Here is a 13354-nt window from a genome sequence, read left to right as displayed (position 1 = left end):
ACTTGCACTTAAAATGCGCCTCCGCCATGTCCACAGCCATCTGCTGGCCAGCCCGTCAATCACTGACTAAACTCTGAGCCCACTCTTAAAAACTTATGACACATGAAAAATATAATGAAATGAAAACAGTTAGTTATAATCATGAGGCAGTATACACCTGTGCTATAAAGAAGGCTCAAAACTACGTAACACACATAGAAACACTGAGACGGAATAATCGGCGCTGCCAAAGCAGAGTAGGGAGTGAGCTGGAGGCGCACTGGAACCCAGGGGAATCCTCAGGGAGTCTCGCACTCCCAGACGCCATGTTCCAGAAATCCTGGAGGCATAAAAATCCACAAATATTAATCCACACCAATAACAAAAACCCAGAGAAGGGCTTTCTCTTGTTTAGAAAGTATATACACGTGAATTTGCCATAGTGCGTCACTGCCCATAATTCACTGCTCATCAACACACTGTAACAGCAACAAATGTTCACCTGTTGCTACTAAGTCCGTTCCATACTTCAAGTTTCTGACTGTGTCCAACTTTAGTTTTTACAATACCATCAGAGCCTCCACCATCCAAATCAAGTGAAAAGGTTAAGAGTAAATAATTTTCCGAATCCTAGCAATCTCAAGGAGAGCAAAGTAGCAAGATGGTACTAGGAAATACCAAGAACCAAATGTATCAAAGATGTAAATAAAGACATGCGAGGCGCGTTTATCAGACCTGCAGATGACATGAAACTGAGGACCAGCAAATAGGATGGAAGCCAGAATCCAGAGATTTCAAACTCTAATGAGGTATAATAAAAGTAAGCTCAGATGCTCTATTTCTATCCCTAACTAAATGCACAGAAAAGTCAATAGGGTGCTGTCTGTCTGCATATGTTGTGGCTAAACAAAAAGTAAATGCTTGCATGAAAATCAACAAATAAATGAGGGCGGGAAGGAGGGAGGAGTTGGGGCAGGAACAATACAAGGTGAGCCTGGAGCACCTCACAGAGCCAGAAAGCGCTCAAAATACAAAAGGGTGGGGGCACATCAAAGGGACCCAGGAGCCAACCCGAGAGAACTCTCAATGGCCAAAGCTCAAACATTCTGGACAAAATCAATGTAATAGTGGAGTAGAGCCAACAGTATAAAGTTAACACGCGTGAGTTCACAGTGGCATAAATAAATGACTGAGTAAACAAATGTGTAAGGGACAAATCTCCCATATAGAAGAATGTCAAATAATACATACCAGTATTCTCCATTCCAGGAAGAACTTAACCCCAGCTAGTCTTGAACATGGGCTGGACTTGGTGGACCACCTCCAGAGAGTACGGAAAGGGAAAAACAGTGATTTCACAGTGGAGACACCTGGCCAACGTGACCCAAACCAAGTGATGAGGGGCGACATTGCCCGTGCGTCACGTTGATAACCTGACATGTGATGAGGAAACAGCTCTGACTCTGCAGTCTGCTTCTCCAAGCACCCCAGTCTATTCATGAGGAAAACATGAATTATCTAAACAGGTATTATCTAAACAGGTACCAGCCAGTCTGAAACAATGAAGAGGAAAACCACACCTGAAGGGAATCAAAGCAAGTATTCTTTCAGGAGACTACCGATTTATGGGGAATCAGCTAACAAACCTCATCTGGAGAAACCTGACCCATTTGTATGTCTTCTTGGGAGAAGTCTCTTCAGGTTTGCCACTCGGATTACTGTAACACCTTCATTATGTAGTCTTACTCTTTTTATATATAGAGCACAGATAAACATACAATAACACAGAGTGATATACAATATAGTACTAATATTAAAAGTCACAGGAAACTCGTAGGAAAAAAATGTATAAAATGTTTCCTTTCAGGGAGGGAGAGAGGACAATAAAAGGTTAAGAAACATGACCCAAATCATTGAATATTTGAGCACAGAAACTTGGCAGTGAGGCTTGTGAATGTGTATCACCCTAAAATTCAGAGTGCATAATCTCTGCTAACGACATCTTAACAGAAATCATTTAAATGCTCAGGTTTTTGTGGCATAATGCCAGTTCTTTAAACTGATTTTTTTAAAAAATTATTTATTTTCTTCTTATATCCATGATTAAAGAATTATATATAAATGTATAAGTATAATAAAATACATGTTTTGATTTTATAATCAAATCCTTATGAATTAATTTTTAAACTTATTAAATATTACATACCTTCTTCCTGCTCTTAAAAAGAATTTTAAAAAGCTTTCAATGTTCATGTACTACATATAGACAAGGACATTTAAAAAGGAGATTTAAAAAGCAAGAGCAATCCAAATTTATATAGAAGAAATTTAATTTCGCAAAGTCCTAAATTCGGTTTCCTGAAAAGCAGAGCAAAAGATAACATGAGGGACACAGTTCTCATCTGAAAAAAAAAAAAAAAGGGTGCCAGTTCAGCAGGAGAGTCCTGCCCTTTCCTGATACTAATTCAATTGAGCTGATGCCTGCCTTGTTACAAATTAGGGACTACAAAGTAACAGTGAATATTACTAGTCATCGCAGAATATAAAATTATTTTATTCAAAGGAGAATCTCTTATATCTGAAAGATCAATTTCATAATACTAAGAGGTCTGCAGAGAAGTCAGGTTTTTTCTGTTGAACTAATTCAATATGGGGAGTGAACTGACACTCAAGAATAGAAAGTGAAACTTCTTCGAGGTTTCTTAACTGTTTTGAGCATGATTTGACAAGAGTAAAAGACTGCAGTCAACTGAAACTGAAAAAAACTAAGGGACTGAAGTACCAATAACACCTCTATGACATTTTAAAAGCGCAGTTAGCAAAACAAACTTTCCATTAAGAAAATGATGGAGTCTGCTTGTTATTCCCCTCAGAGAGCTAGCCTACCTCCACTCCAAAAAGTAAGACTAACTTTTCTCAGAGTAGGTGGGAGTAATTGCCACATACTCCGTAAGTGCCATGGAATCTAGAAGACAGAGAATGGTGCTATAGTGCGCACCAGCAATAGAAACGTTTCCGTGATTCCTCCCAACTGGCCATAATGTGTGTGCTTATGCCCCCAAGTCGAAAATCATCACAGGCCTGAAAGCTAAACCCAAAAAATTCTGAATAGGGTACGTCATAATTTTTCTTTTGAGGGAAAATTACTGGTAGAGGACTGTGAATCTTCTAAGTTTCTGCACAACTCAGTTCTTCTAGAGGTCAGTTTCGTTCACTGCAACTGCTTGGCACCATTACAGAACCACAGATGAGGTGTATCCAGGGAACCACTGAGCTGCAGGACAGAAGAACGAACCACCTCCCACACATCAAAACGAGGTGATTTTTCCCTCTCAGATCAGGAACAAGACAAGGCTGTTCTCTATCACCAGTATTATTCAACATAGTGCTAGAAGTCCTAGCTAGAGCAATTAGGCAAGAGAAAGAAATAAAAGGCACCCAAATAGGGAATGAAGAAGTCAAACTGTCATTTTTTCGCAGGCAACATGATTCTCTATATAGAAAACCCTAAAGGACCCATTAAAAATCTATCAAATAATAACCAGATACAATAGTTTCAGGATACAACATCGGCAGCACACATACTAAAATTGGAACGATACACATAAGATTAGCATAGCCCCTACACAAGGATGATAGGCAAATTCGTGAAGCATTCCATATTTTAAAAAAATCATAGTGTTCCTATACTAACAATGAATTTTCATAAAAATGGGGGAAAAATTCATGTTGCGATTGCAACAAAAAGAATAATTTACCTAGAAATAAACCTAATGAAACATGTGAAGGACCTATACACTGAAAACTATAAGACAATATTAAAAGAAACTGAAAAAGACACAAAGAAATGGAAAGTTATTTTGTGTTCATGGATTGGAAGAATCTATATAGTTAAAATGACCTCATTACTCCAAACATTATGCAGATTTAATGCAATCCCCCATCAAAAGCCATTTGTTGAATAATTTTTGAACTATCTGCTTCTATTCTTAGACTCTGGTCTGATCCACTGTTTTGTGTGTCTACTTACGCATCAGTACCAAACTGCTTTAATATTATAACTTTGAAATGCACTTTAAATAATTTTCAACCAAAGAGCCAAAAACACAATGGAGAAAGGAAAGCCTCTTCAATAAATAATGCTGGGAAAATTGGAAAGCAACATGCAAAAGAATGAAACTAGATTGCTACCTGGCATAATACACCAAAATTAACTCAAAATGGATCAAAGACCTAAATATAAGACCTGAAACAATAAACTGCGTAGAAGAAACCAGAGGTACTAAACCATGGACCTTGGATTTAGAGAGGAGTTTATGAATTTGACAGCAAAAATAATGAGACTATATGAATGAGACTATATCAAACAAAGAAGCTTCTGAATAGTAAAAGAAACCATCAAGGCAAAGAGGCAACCATTCGAATGGGAGACTATATTTGCAAACAACGATAAGGACCTAATGTCCAAAATATATAAAGAACTAAAAAAACGGGCAGACCTGAAGAGACTTCTTCCAAGAAGACATACAAATGGCCAACAGACATATGAAAAAATGCTCAACTCCACTAGCTATTAGTGAAAAACTTCACTAGCTATTAGGGAAATGCAAATTAAAACCACAATGAGATACCACCTCGCATGTGTTAGAATGGCTGTTTATCAACTAGACAATACTCAGTGTTGAGAAGATGAGGAGAAAAAGGCACCCTCCTACTCTGCTGGTAAGAATGTAAACTGGTACAACCACTATGAAAAACAGTACAAAGGTTCCTCAGAAAACTGAGAATAGAATTACCATAAGACTCAGCAATCTCTCTTTTTGGTATTCACCCAGAAAACCTGAAAACATTTATCCACAAAGATACATGCACCCCAATGTTCATAGCAACCTTATTCATGGTGGCCAGGATATGAAAGCGACCTACGATAGATGGATAAAAAAGATGTGGTACACATATACATGGGAATATTACTCAGCTGTAAGGCAAAATGCTGCCATTTGCAACATGGATGGATCCTGAGATAATCATGCTAAGCAAATTAAGTAAAACAGAAAACATTGAAAACTATCACTTTCTTCTTTCCTTCCCAACTAAACTTCTTGAAAAAGTAAAAGTAATCTAGATTCACTTCTTCGGTCCCTTTGCACTGTGGTTTCTACCCTTATTTCACTGTTTTCACCATAGTCCTTAATTAACTCTGTCTTACCAAATCCAAGAGGTCCTTTGACTCCTTGACGGCATACGAGAATGCTGACCGTGCATTCCTCAGCTGAGGCAACACGTCACTCTCCTTTCTGTTCCTTTACCCAATCTCCTTCACAATCGCCTTTTCCTCTCCCCGACCCCTCCACCTCATTAAATGTTAATTTCCAAAGGCTTCTCCTCAGGACTCTAACCTCTTCATTCAATATCCTTTCCGGCTGACCTACACCACGCTTTGACTACTACCTACACTGAACTTTCTCAAGGACTGAGAATGTGTGTGACCTTTGTAATGCAATGCTTAACTATATTTCAGCTACTCAATACACGACAACCTATCCTAGAATTCCACAAAAATATATCCAATATCCAAGCGCACAGGAAATCTCGACTCGCCTGACAGGCACCTCAAAATAAACAGAAGAGAACAAAGTCCTTCGCTGAAATGTGGTATTTTCTATACTATGGCATTACATCCCTTCGGTTTTCAAACCAGTAATCTGGGAATTAGCCTGTACTCTCCTCTCCCCCAGCCCCATCTCTCTGAGCTCGAGTCTGCCTCGACAATCACGTCTATACGCTATTCTCAGTGAGACTGACACTGCCGTAGTTTAATACGTTTCTGTTATTTCTATGGATCAGTGAAGAAGCCTAAATGGACTTCTTCTGCCCCTTATTTGATCCACCACCAATTCTTCCTCCAAAATGCTGCCAAAAGGGGAAAAAAAAAACACCTGGACTTTGAAAACACAAATGACTTCTCCAGTTTTGGGGTAAAATTCAAAATTTTGAGCTCACTACACGAGGCCCTCCATGATGTGGATTCAGCATCATCTCTTGCCAGCCACCCACCACCCCCTGCCACCCCCAACTTGCTCTTCCTACAACGCTTCATGGTGTTTGGCATTCTCTGCCTTTATGGATGCTCTTCCATCTGCCTTGAACACCCGCCCTTCATACCTGTGCCCGGTTCCTAACCCTGAAGGTGCATCGAACTCACCAAAGAAACTTTAAAAGAAATAGATGAGATACTATGATAAAATTCAGATTCATCCTGTTTAAATAATTCCACCAGAGATTCTGATAAGAAGCCCGATTTGAGAACTACCCACGTGCAACCCAACCCTGAGTGGTATGTCTGTGAGCTTCTCAGACCCTCCTCTCCTGGCTAGTCTGTCTTTGATGACTTTCGTCTGTCATCGCAGGACTCTGCGTATGATTCTATCATTGCACGTACCCCGGGCTGAGCTGTTTACTTATGTTTCCCACCTCTACCACTCACCTGCTCCATCCTCAGCAATTCTGAATCTGTAGGGCAAGAATCTCTTTTGTATATCATTTCTACTCCAGGGCTTGACACGTATTCTGTGACTGAAAAAATGTCTTAAATGTTTATTTAAAAAAATAATTACCTGGGCTAAGGCTTACAGAGAAGTGATCCTTTCAGTCGAGACTCCTGGGCTTACTTGTGAATGGGTGAAGATTTGCATTCACATGTAACCAGACTCTGGACCCAAAAGAACATTTCTGAAATAAGAAAGAAAGAAAAAAAAAACTGATGAAATGATGTGTATACTCTTTATCTCATCTGAGTTTCACAACAATTCTATTAAACAGAGCCAGATGTTCTCATTTGATGAAAAAGCTCAAGCTCAGAGATGAGACAACTTGACCGTGGGAACACAAGTAATGAAATGGTGCAACTGGGATTCTGACTCTACAGGGACTAGTTCCACAGGGGACCGGCCCTCCTCAGGGAACAGCTAAGGGCCTCCGTCAAAAACTCCCCAAGAGCGAATGCAGGTAAGATCTGCCCTAGGACCGTAATTAACATCTCTTGTCACTTCAAACTGCCAACTCTTCCTCCAGGCGTAGGGTTCTTCAAGCCCCGCGCCCAGTCCCCTCCGGCCATGCCAGCCTGCGGCACACCGCCGCTCCTGCAAGGTGAGGCGGGCGGACAAAGCCCCCTCGTCCGGTTGTCAGCGCTTCATCACCTTCAGGTGGAGCAGGGAAGGCTCAGGTGGCCACTCCGGGGGGCTCTCTCCAAAGCGAGACTCCGGGGCAGAAGGAGAGAAGGGGAGTACAGAAGTCGACTTTCTACAGTGAGACCCCCTCGCCCCTCACCTCTCACCCCCCACCCACCCGAGGACACTACGCAGAGCCCAGACCAGAAAGTAGCTCACACGACACCACAGCGCAGACAACAGGGAGGAGTGTGGCGGGGGAAGAGTCCCAGCGCCCGGGACACAGGGCTGCAAGCGGGCACCAGCGGGGAGGCACCGGGGGGACCCCCCCCACCCCCCGGCGCTACAGGAATGCTCCCGCCTGAGGCCCGCGACCCTCTGGAGAAAAGCGGCAGAGCTTGCACCGCCCCTCCCCCGCCCGGCCGCCCGGCCCTCACGCGCCGCGACGGTTACTCGATGCGCGCGCGCGGCCGCCCCCCGGCCTGCGACCCCGAGCCCGCCGCGCTCCTCACCCAGCTTGACCTCGCGTCGGCCGGAGCCCGCCTCCATGCCTCCGCGAAACAGTCGGCCGAGAGCGGAAGTGCGGGGCCGAACACCGCTACCCAACCCACAGCCACGGCCCCGCCCCCTGCGCGCCGTCCGCCGGCCGCCGGCGCCGCCCCAGCCGCCACTTTCTTGTTTTGGAGCGGCGAGGGGCGGGGACGGGAGGCCGACGCGCCTGGCTTGCGTCACTTCCGGTCTCCGGGCCCGACCAATCAGAAGCGTCCGCGCGTTGGTGGGCGGCCCCGCCCAGGAGTTCCTCCGGGGGCGTGGAGGGGCCCGCGCGCCCCGACGGGGCCAGGCCCAGGTGACTTAAAGGCTTAACTTTCTGCCTTTTCCGTCCTGTCCCTTTCTGTTTTTAACACCTCAGGTGTTTCAGCAGGGTGGATTACGGATTGAGAAGGAATATTTTTTTCCCTTTAGATTTCCTTTAAAGACCTAAAATATAATACGTAATCAACATGTAATTGGAAGAATAGATATACTTTACAGAAAAGGGATACATTAAGTATTGTACTTCGTATTTTAGAAGAGATATACTAAATATTGTAACGAAAAATACAGACTAACAGTAAAACCACCACGGAAAAGCCTACTCATTTTTTTTAACCCCTACTACTGACTTTGATGACCACCACTAGCTTTTCCACTTTCAATCTAGTAGACAAGACAAAAAAAAAAAGAAATAAGTCCTAATACCGATTAATGCTGTAAAGAAAGAAGAGGCTGAGATGGGCCGATTCAGTCTGGTTGGTCAGCGATGGACTTACCGAGGACAACCTTAACCCAAGAGTGAGAAGGAGCAAAGCCAAGAAAGAGCGAGGGCGAAGGCTTAAATAGTACCGGAACGTTCTAGGAAGGGGCGTGGCTTACTGGAAAGCCTCGATGACCGTTATGGACCGTTATGGTAATTAAATAAGCCGTTATAGTAATTAAACAGCCGTTATGGTAATTTAAGGATGGGGGGGGTTGGCAGTTGGAGCACAGGGCAAATACCGTTATTCTCCTCCAGTCTAGATTTTTCTACCCTGTGAAATAGGCCTAGATTTTTCTACCCTGTGAAATAGGCCTAGATTTTTCTACCCTGCGAAATAGGCCCTACTCAAACTAAATGTTCAAATGAGAAAAATGTTTCAAACTATAGTGCGTTATAAATTGTGTATCCTTTAAAAAATATTTTTATGTAATACTTTTAACAAAATCTAGGTGGCTATTAGGGAAAAAAAACTTTTTTTGAAGAAAGATAAGGTGGAAAAAAATCACCTGAATTTCTATTTCTGAGAAAACTATTTTTATGTATATCCTTGTAGAATTGATTACCTATGTTTTTTTAAGTAAAAATGAAAGAATATAATAAAATGCCAAGCTATTCACCACAGTGTAAGAAGTAGAATATTATTCTGAATACTGAACAAAGGGGACATTTCCATCAGGCATGATAGTTTGGGCTAGGGACACAGAAAAATGTTATAACTTCCGATAAGATCAGAAAAGTGGAATTTTAGGATAAAAAGTCTTTTAGAATTTAACATTAATATATTTGTCTTTATAACAAGTCATAAAATATGATTTTTTGATATTAAGGACAAAAGTGCTCATGAAGGCAAAAAGTGCCTAGTGTCCACTAAAGTCATAATTTCAACTTTCCTCTGAGCCCTCTGTTGGCCTTTCCTCATATTTTTACCATGTTTGGTTTTAATATGTAAACAATAGATTAAATTTTGCATGCTTTTTAACTTTATAAAATTATACTTACTGCATTTTTCTGAAAATTGCTTTTTACATTCAACATTACGTCCCAAGATTGATCCAAAGTATAGTCAGGAGTTGTAGAGCCCAAAGCTTACACAACTTGAGGGGTGTTCTTAAAAATACTGCAATACAATTTATAAATAAAAAATTGGGACTATTTATTTGGAGTAAAATGGCAAAATTATAATTTTTAAAAAATAGACAAACCCCACAAATATAACAAAATCCAAGGGAGAAAAAAAAAACAAAATAAAGTGCAAACACAATTCTGTAAAAGTTACATAATTTGGCTTCATAAACTTTACCTCGACAATAAGGATGAAGATCATTTCATAGAGAAAATGCAAAAATTATTCAGTCTTTTCTCTAGCAAGGTTGATGAAATTTTATCGAGCTTATAAAAGCTTCAAATTAATGATTTTATCATGTCATGTAAAATTTTAGGATTCCCAAATTAAATTCTGATCTTTTTTCCATGTATGATATCGGAGCACAAAAAGTGTCTGGTGTAGTGATTGAACCTAAATACTTCAAACTGATGACACCTTATTACCACAGGTTATCATAGATCTTGTCATTTTTCAATCCATATTGTGAGTTTTATGTCAGAATTTTATATAAAATTTCAGCACTTTTTCCAGTTTGATCATTTGATTCACTCATCATTTTGATTATCAACAATCCAAAAGCCTGTTACTCATTATTTCTATTTGAACCGGATGTCTTCTAATGAATTATTGAATTTTTAAAATAATTTCTATTAATTCCATTATTATCCTCACTTTTGCCTCATATTCCATTAATTTCATCAACTTTATATAATTTATATATAGTTATAGACAATAAAATACCTGGATTTTATGTGAATAGTTTGAGGAGTTTTAACAACTCCATAATTTCATGTAACCATCTCCAATCAAGATATGAAACATTTTCTTCATTCCAGAAAGTGCCCTTAGGCCACTTTGCAGTAAATCCCCTTCACCACACTTACCTGATGGCACTGCTCATCTGACTTCAATCCCCATAGATCATTTAGATTGTTCTAGAACTCTGTATCAATGGAATTACACATTAGGTACTCTTTTGTCTGCCTTTCGTTCAACGTGAAGTGTGTGAGGTTCATAGATATTGCATATATCAGCAACTCATTTTCATTGCGGAGTAGGGTATCACAAAATGAATAATACTGTTACCCAACTCAGGCTCGGCAGCTTGCCGCCCATAAGCCAGTAACTCAGGGGATAAGAGTTTGGTAGAAGGAAAGCAGGTTTATTCAAGAGCCAGCATCCTGAGAGGATGGCGGGCTTCTGTCACAAAGGCTGCCCTGCCACTTCATTGCAGGCAGAGGTTATTATAGGGAGAGGTCTGGGCAAGGGATAAGGGAGACCTACCAAAGCTCCAGAGAGAGGGCTGTATCCTGGAGGGACGGGGAAGGCCAAGGCCATCTATCTTGTCTTTTGACCTTGGCTTGTTTTTCAAGCCTCCCAGAGGGGAGGCAAGTAAAACAAAAGAATTAAAGAGGGGTGGGGAGCCTCTCTTTTAAGGTACCAGTCAGCACGATGAACTCTCCTTCACAGCCACTCTGATAAGGCACCTGGCGCTGGCCATGCCGAGGTCTGGGGAGGATCTGGCAGTCAATCCTTGGGCACCAAATGGGCTGGGGACTGCTAGCTCCCTTTGAAGTCTGTTTCTAGACTTCTCAATCAAGCCAACTGTTATCTACAAGTTAGACATTCGTTAACAAGGCATTTTTATGTGCTTAAAATATGAGCATGAGACTGTAAGACCAAAAAAGGAAAAGAATAAAATAACAGTTAACAATTGTAAGACTAGAATAAAACCACAATAGTTAAAATACCACAATTTATTTTTTTTCACTCATCCACTAGTGGGTATTGGGTGGTTTTAACTTTTTTGCTATTATGAATAGAGTTGTTATGAACATCACTTTACAAGTCTTTTTCATGGTTGTATGTTTTTGTTAAGGTTGAATATCCAGGAGTAGAATTTCCAGATTTAAGTAGGTTTGTCTTTAACGTTATGAACACTTGCAATCCATTTCCCAAAGTGATTTGACCATCTTACATTCCTGTAACAAAGTGTTAAGACTTCCATTCCATCCTGAACAAGCCTGATGTCTGATCTCAGAAGCTAAGCAGGGTCGGGCCTGGGTAGTACTTGGATGGGAAATCACCTAGGGAGACCAGGTGCTGGAGGCTTAAAAAAAAAAAAAGAAAAAAAGAGTTCCATGTATTCCACAACCTTATATGACACTTCCTGTTGTGAATCTTTTCAGTATCAGTTATCCTAGGGGCTTAAAAGAATCCCTCACTGTACTTCCTTGGCATCTAACGATGTAGAACATCTTTACATGTGCTTACTGGAATCAGTATATCTTCTTTACGAATTGTCTGCATGAGTCCTTTGACCATTTTTTTAAAAGGACTATTTATTAGGAGCAGTTTTAGGTTCACAGCAAAATTGAGAAGAAGGTACAGAGATTTCTGACATTCTCCCCTGTCCCCCACACATGCATGACTTTCCCCACTATCAACATCCTCTATCAGAGTAATAGCATTTGTTACGATTGACGAACCTACATTGATTGATACATCATAATCACCTAGAGTCTGTATTTCACGTTACAATTCACTCTTGCTGTTGTACCTTGTATGCGTTTGGACAAATGTATAATGTTATGTCTCCATCATTATGTCATACAAAAAGGACTTTCACTGCCCTAAAAATCCTCTGTGCTCTGCCTATTCATCCTCTGTGAAATTCATACAGGACTTCTGACCTACAGGACTGCACGATGACTTTGTGTAGCTTTACAATTTGTGACAATTTGTTATGGCCGCATAGAAATTTAATACAGATTTACTTAAAATTTAAAATGTTCTGTTTGCCACCAGTATAGATATGGAATTGATTTTTATATATTGATCTTGTCTCCAGCAACTTTACTTAATATACTAATTCCAGCACATTCTCTGTAGGTTCTTTTGGATTTTTCCTGTATTCACAGTCAAATCATCTATGGATAATGGCGGTTTTACATCTTCATTTCCAACCCTTGTAGCTTTCACTTCCTTCTCTTGATCGACTGCACTGGCTGGATAATGCTGAGAAGTGTTGAGAGTAGGCATCCTTCTCTTTATCAATCTCAGAGGGAAATTTTTCAATGTCTTACTTTTAAAAATAATGTTTGGTGCACATTTTTGTAGATACCTTTATTGGGTTGAGGAAGTTGCCTTCTATTTTCATTGGATAGATTTGGAATTTATCAAATGCAATTTTCTTATATTTTGGCCCTACATATGGTTTTTATTCTTTAGTAACATGGGGAATTATACTGATGGGCTTCCTTTTTACTTTTATGAGGGGAGGGGAACTGGGGCCTGTGACAGAGTTGGAAAGATAAGCAATGGAATATCGTGCAAAACCTTGGTAGATGCTACGACAGAGTCTGACTATTACCACCAAATGTAGTGGGGAACCATTTCAAGGGTTCTAAAAGGGTGATAACAGGACCAATTTTGCAGCTGCAGGAGTAGAGATCAGAGGAGGGCCAACAGTGGGAGCAGAGAGACCGGAGTAGTTCAGACAGGGAGGATGACGGCTGCCATCCTGGAGGATGACGGCGGAGGTAGATTCCACTGACCGTGTGAAGGCAGAATTGCTGGGATGTGCTAATGACTGGCTGAGGGAGTACTGGAGGACAGCGGCAAAGGGGGGTGACTGCTCGGTTTCTGGCTTCCACCGAGTGGAAGCGACACCACTGGCAGAGAACGCCTCGGGGCGCGCGACAGACTTTGAGGGGTGTGTGGGCGACCGCAAAGTTGTTTGTAACATGTTAAACTGGGCATGGAAGATGCCTAAACAGAGATGGCAGATGAATTTTTCAGCCT

At 41.0% G+C, this 13354-nt stretch overlaps 1 protein-coding gene and 1 non-coding gene across 5 annotated transcripts in view; one reads left to right on the top strand and one right to left on the bottom strand.

Moving 5' to 3' along the window:
• Positions 1-7793, bottom strand: part of SETX (senataxin) — a 53407-nt gene extending 45614 nt beyond the window's left edge. For 2 of the 4 annotated variants that reach the window (XM_016133880.2, XM_036238343.1), the window contains exons 1-2: positions 7661-7793; positions 6597-6711 (exon numbers count right to left, since the gene is read on the bottom strand). The gene's annotated coding sequence lies outside the window, so the exon portion shown is untranslated. Of the gene's footprint in view, positions 1-6596; positions 6712-7178; positions 7239-7660 lie in introns of all 4 variants that reach the window. The other 2 variants (XM_036238341.1, XM_036238342.1) reach the window with 2 other exon arrangements.
• Positions 3541-3646, top strand: LOC118601074. Its single transcript, XR_004950177.1, has one exon. It is a non-coding gene; the product is annotated as a U6 spliceosomal RNA (small nuclear RNA).
• Positions 7794-13354: the final 5561 nt, after the last annotated feature.

This window comes from Rousettus aegyptiacus, unplaced genomic scaffold (genome assembly GCF_014176215.1).
Source record: "Rousettus aegyptiacus isolate mRouAeg1 unplaced genomic scaffold, mRouAeg1.p scaffold_m13_p_3, whole genome shotgun sequence".
Taxonomy (NCBI): Eukaryota; Metazoa; Chordata; class Mammalia; order Chiroptera; family Pteropodidae; genus Rousettus; species Rousettus aegyptiacus.
The sequence above is the reverse complement of the archived record's forward strand: the minus strand, read 5'-3'. Positions and strand labels throughout refer to the sequence as shown.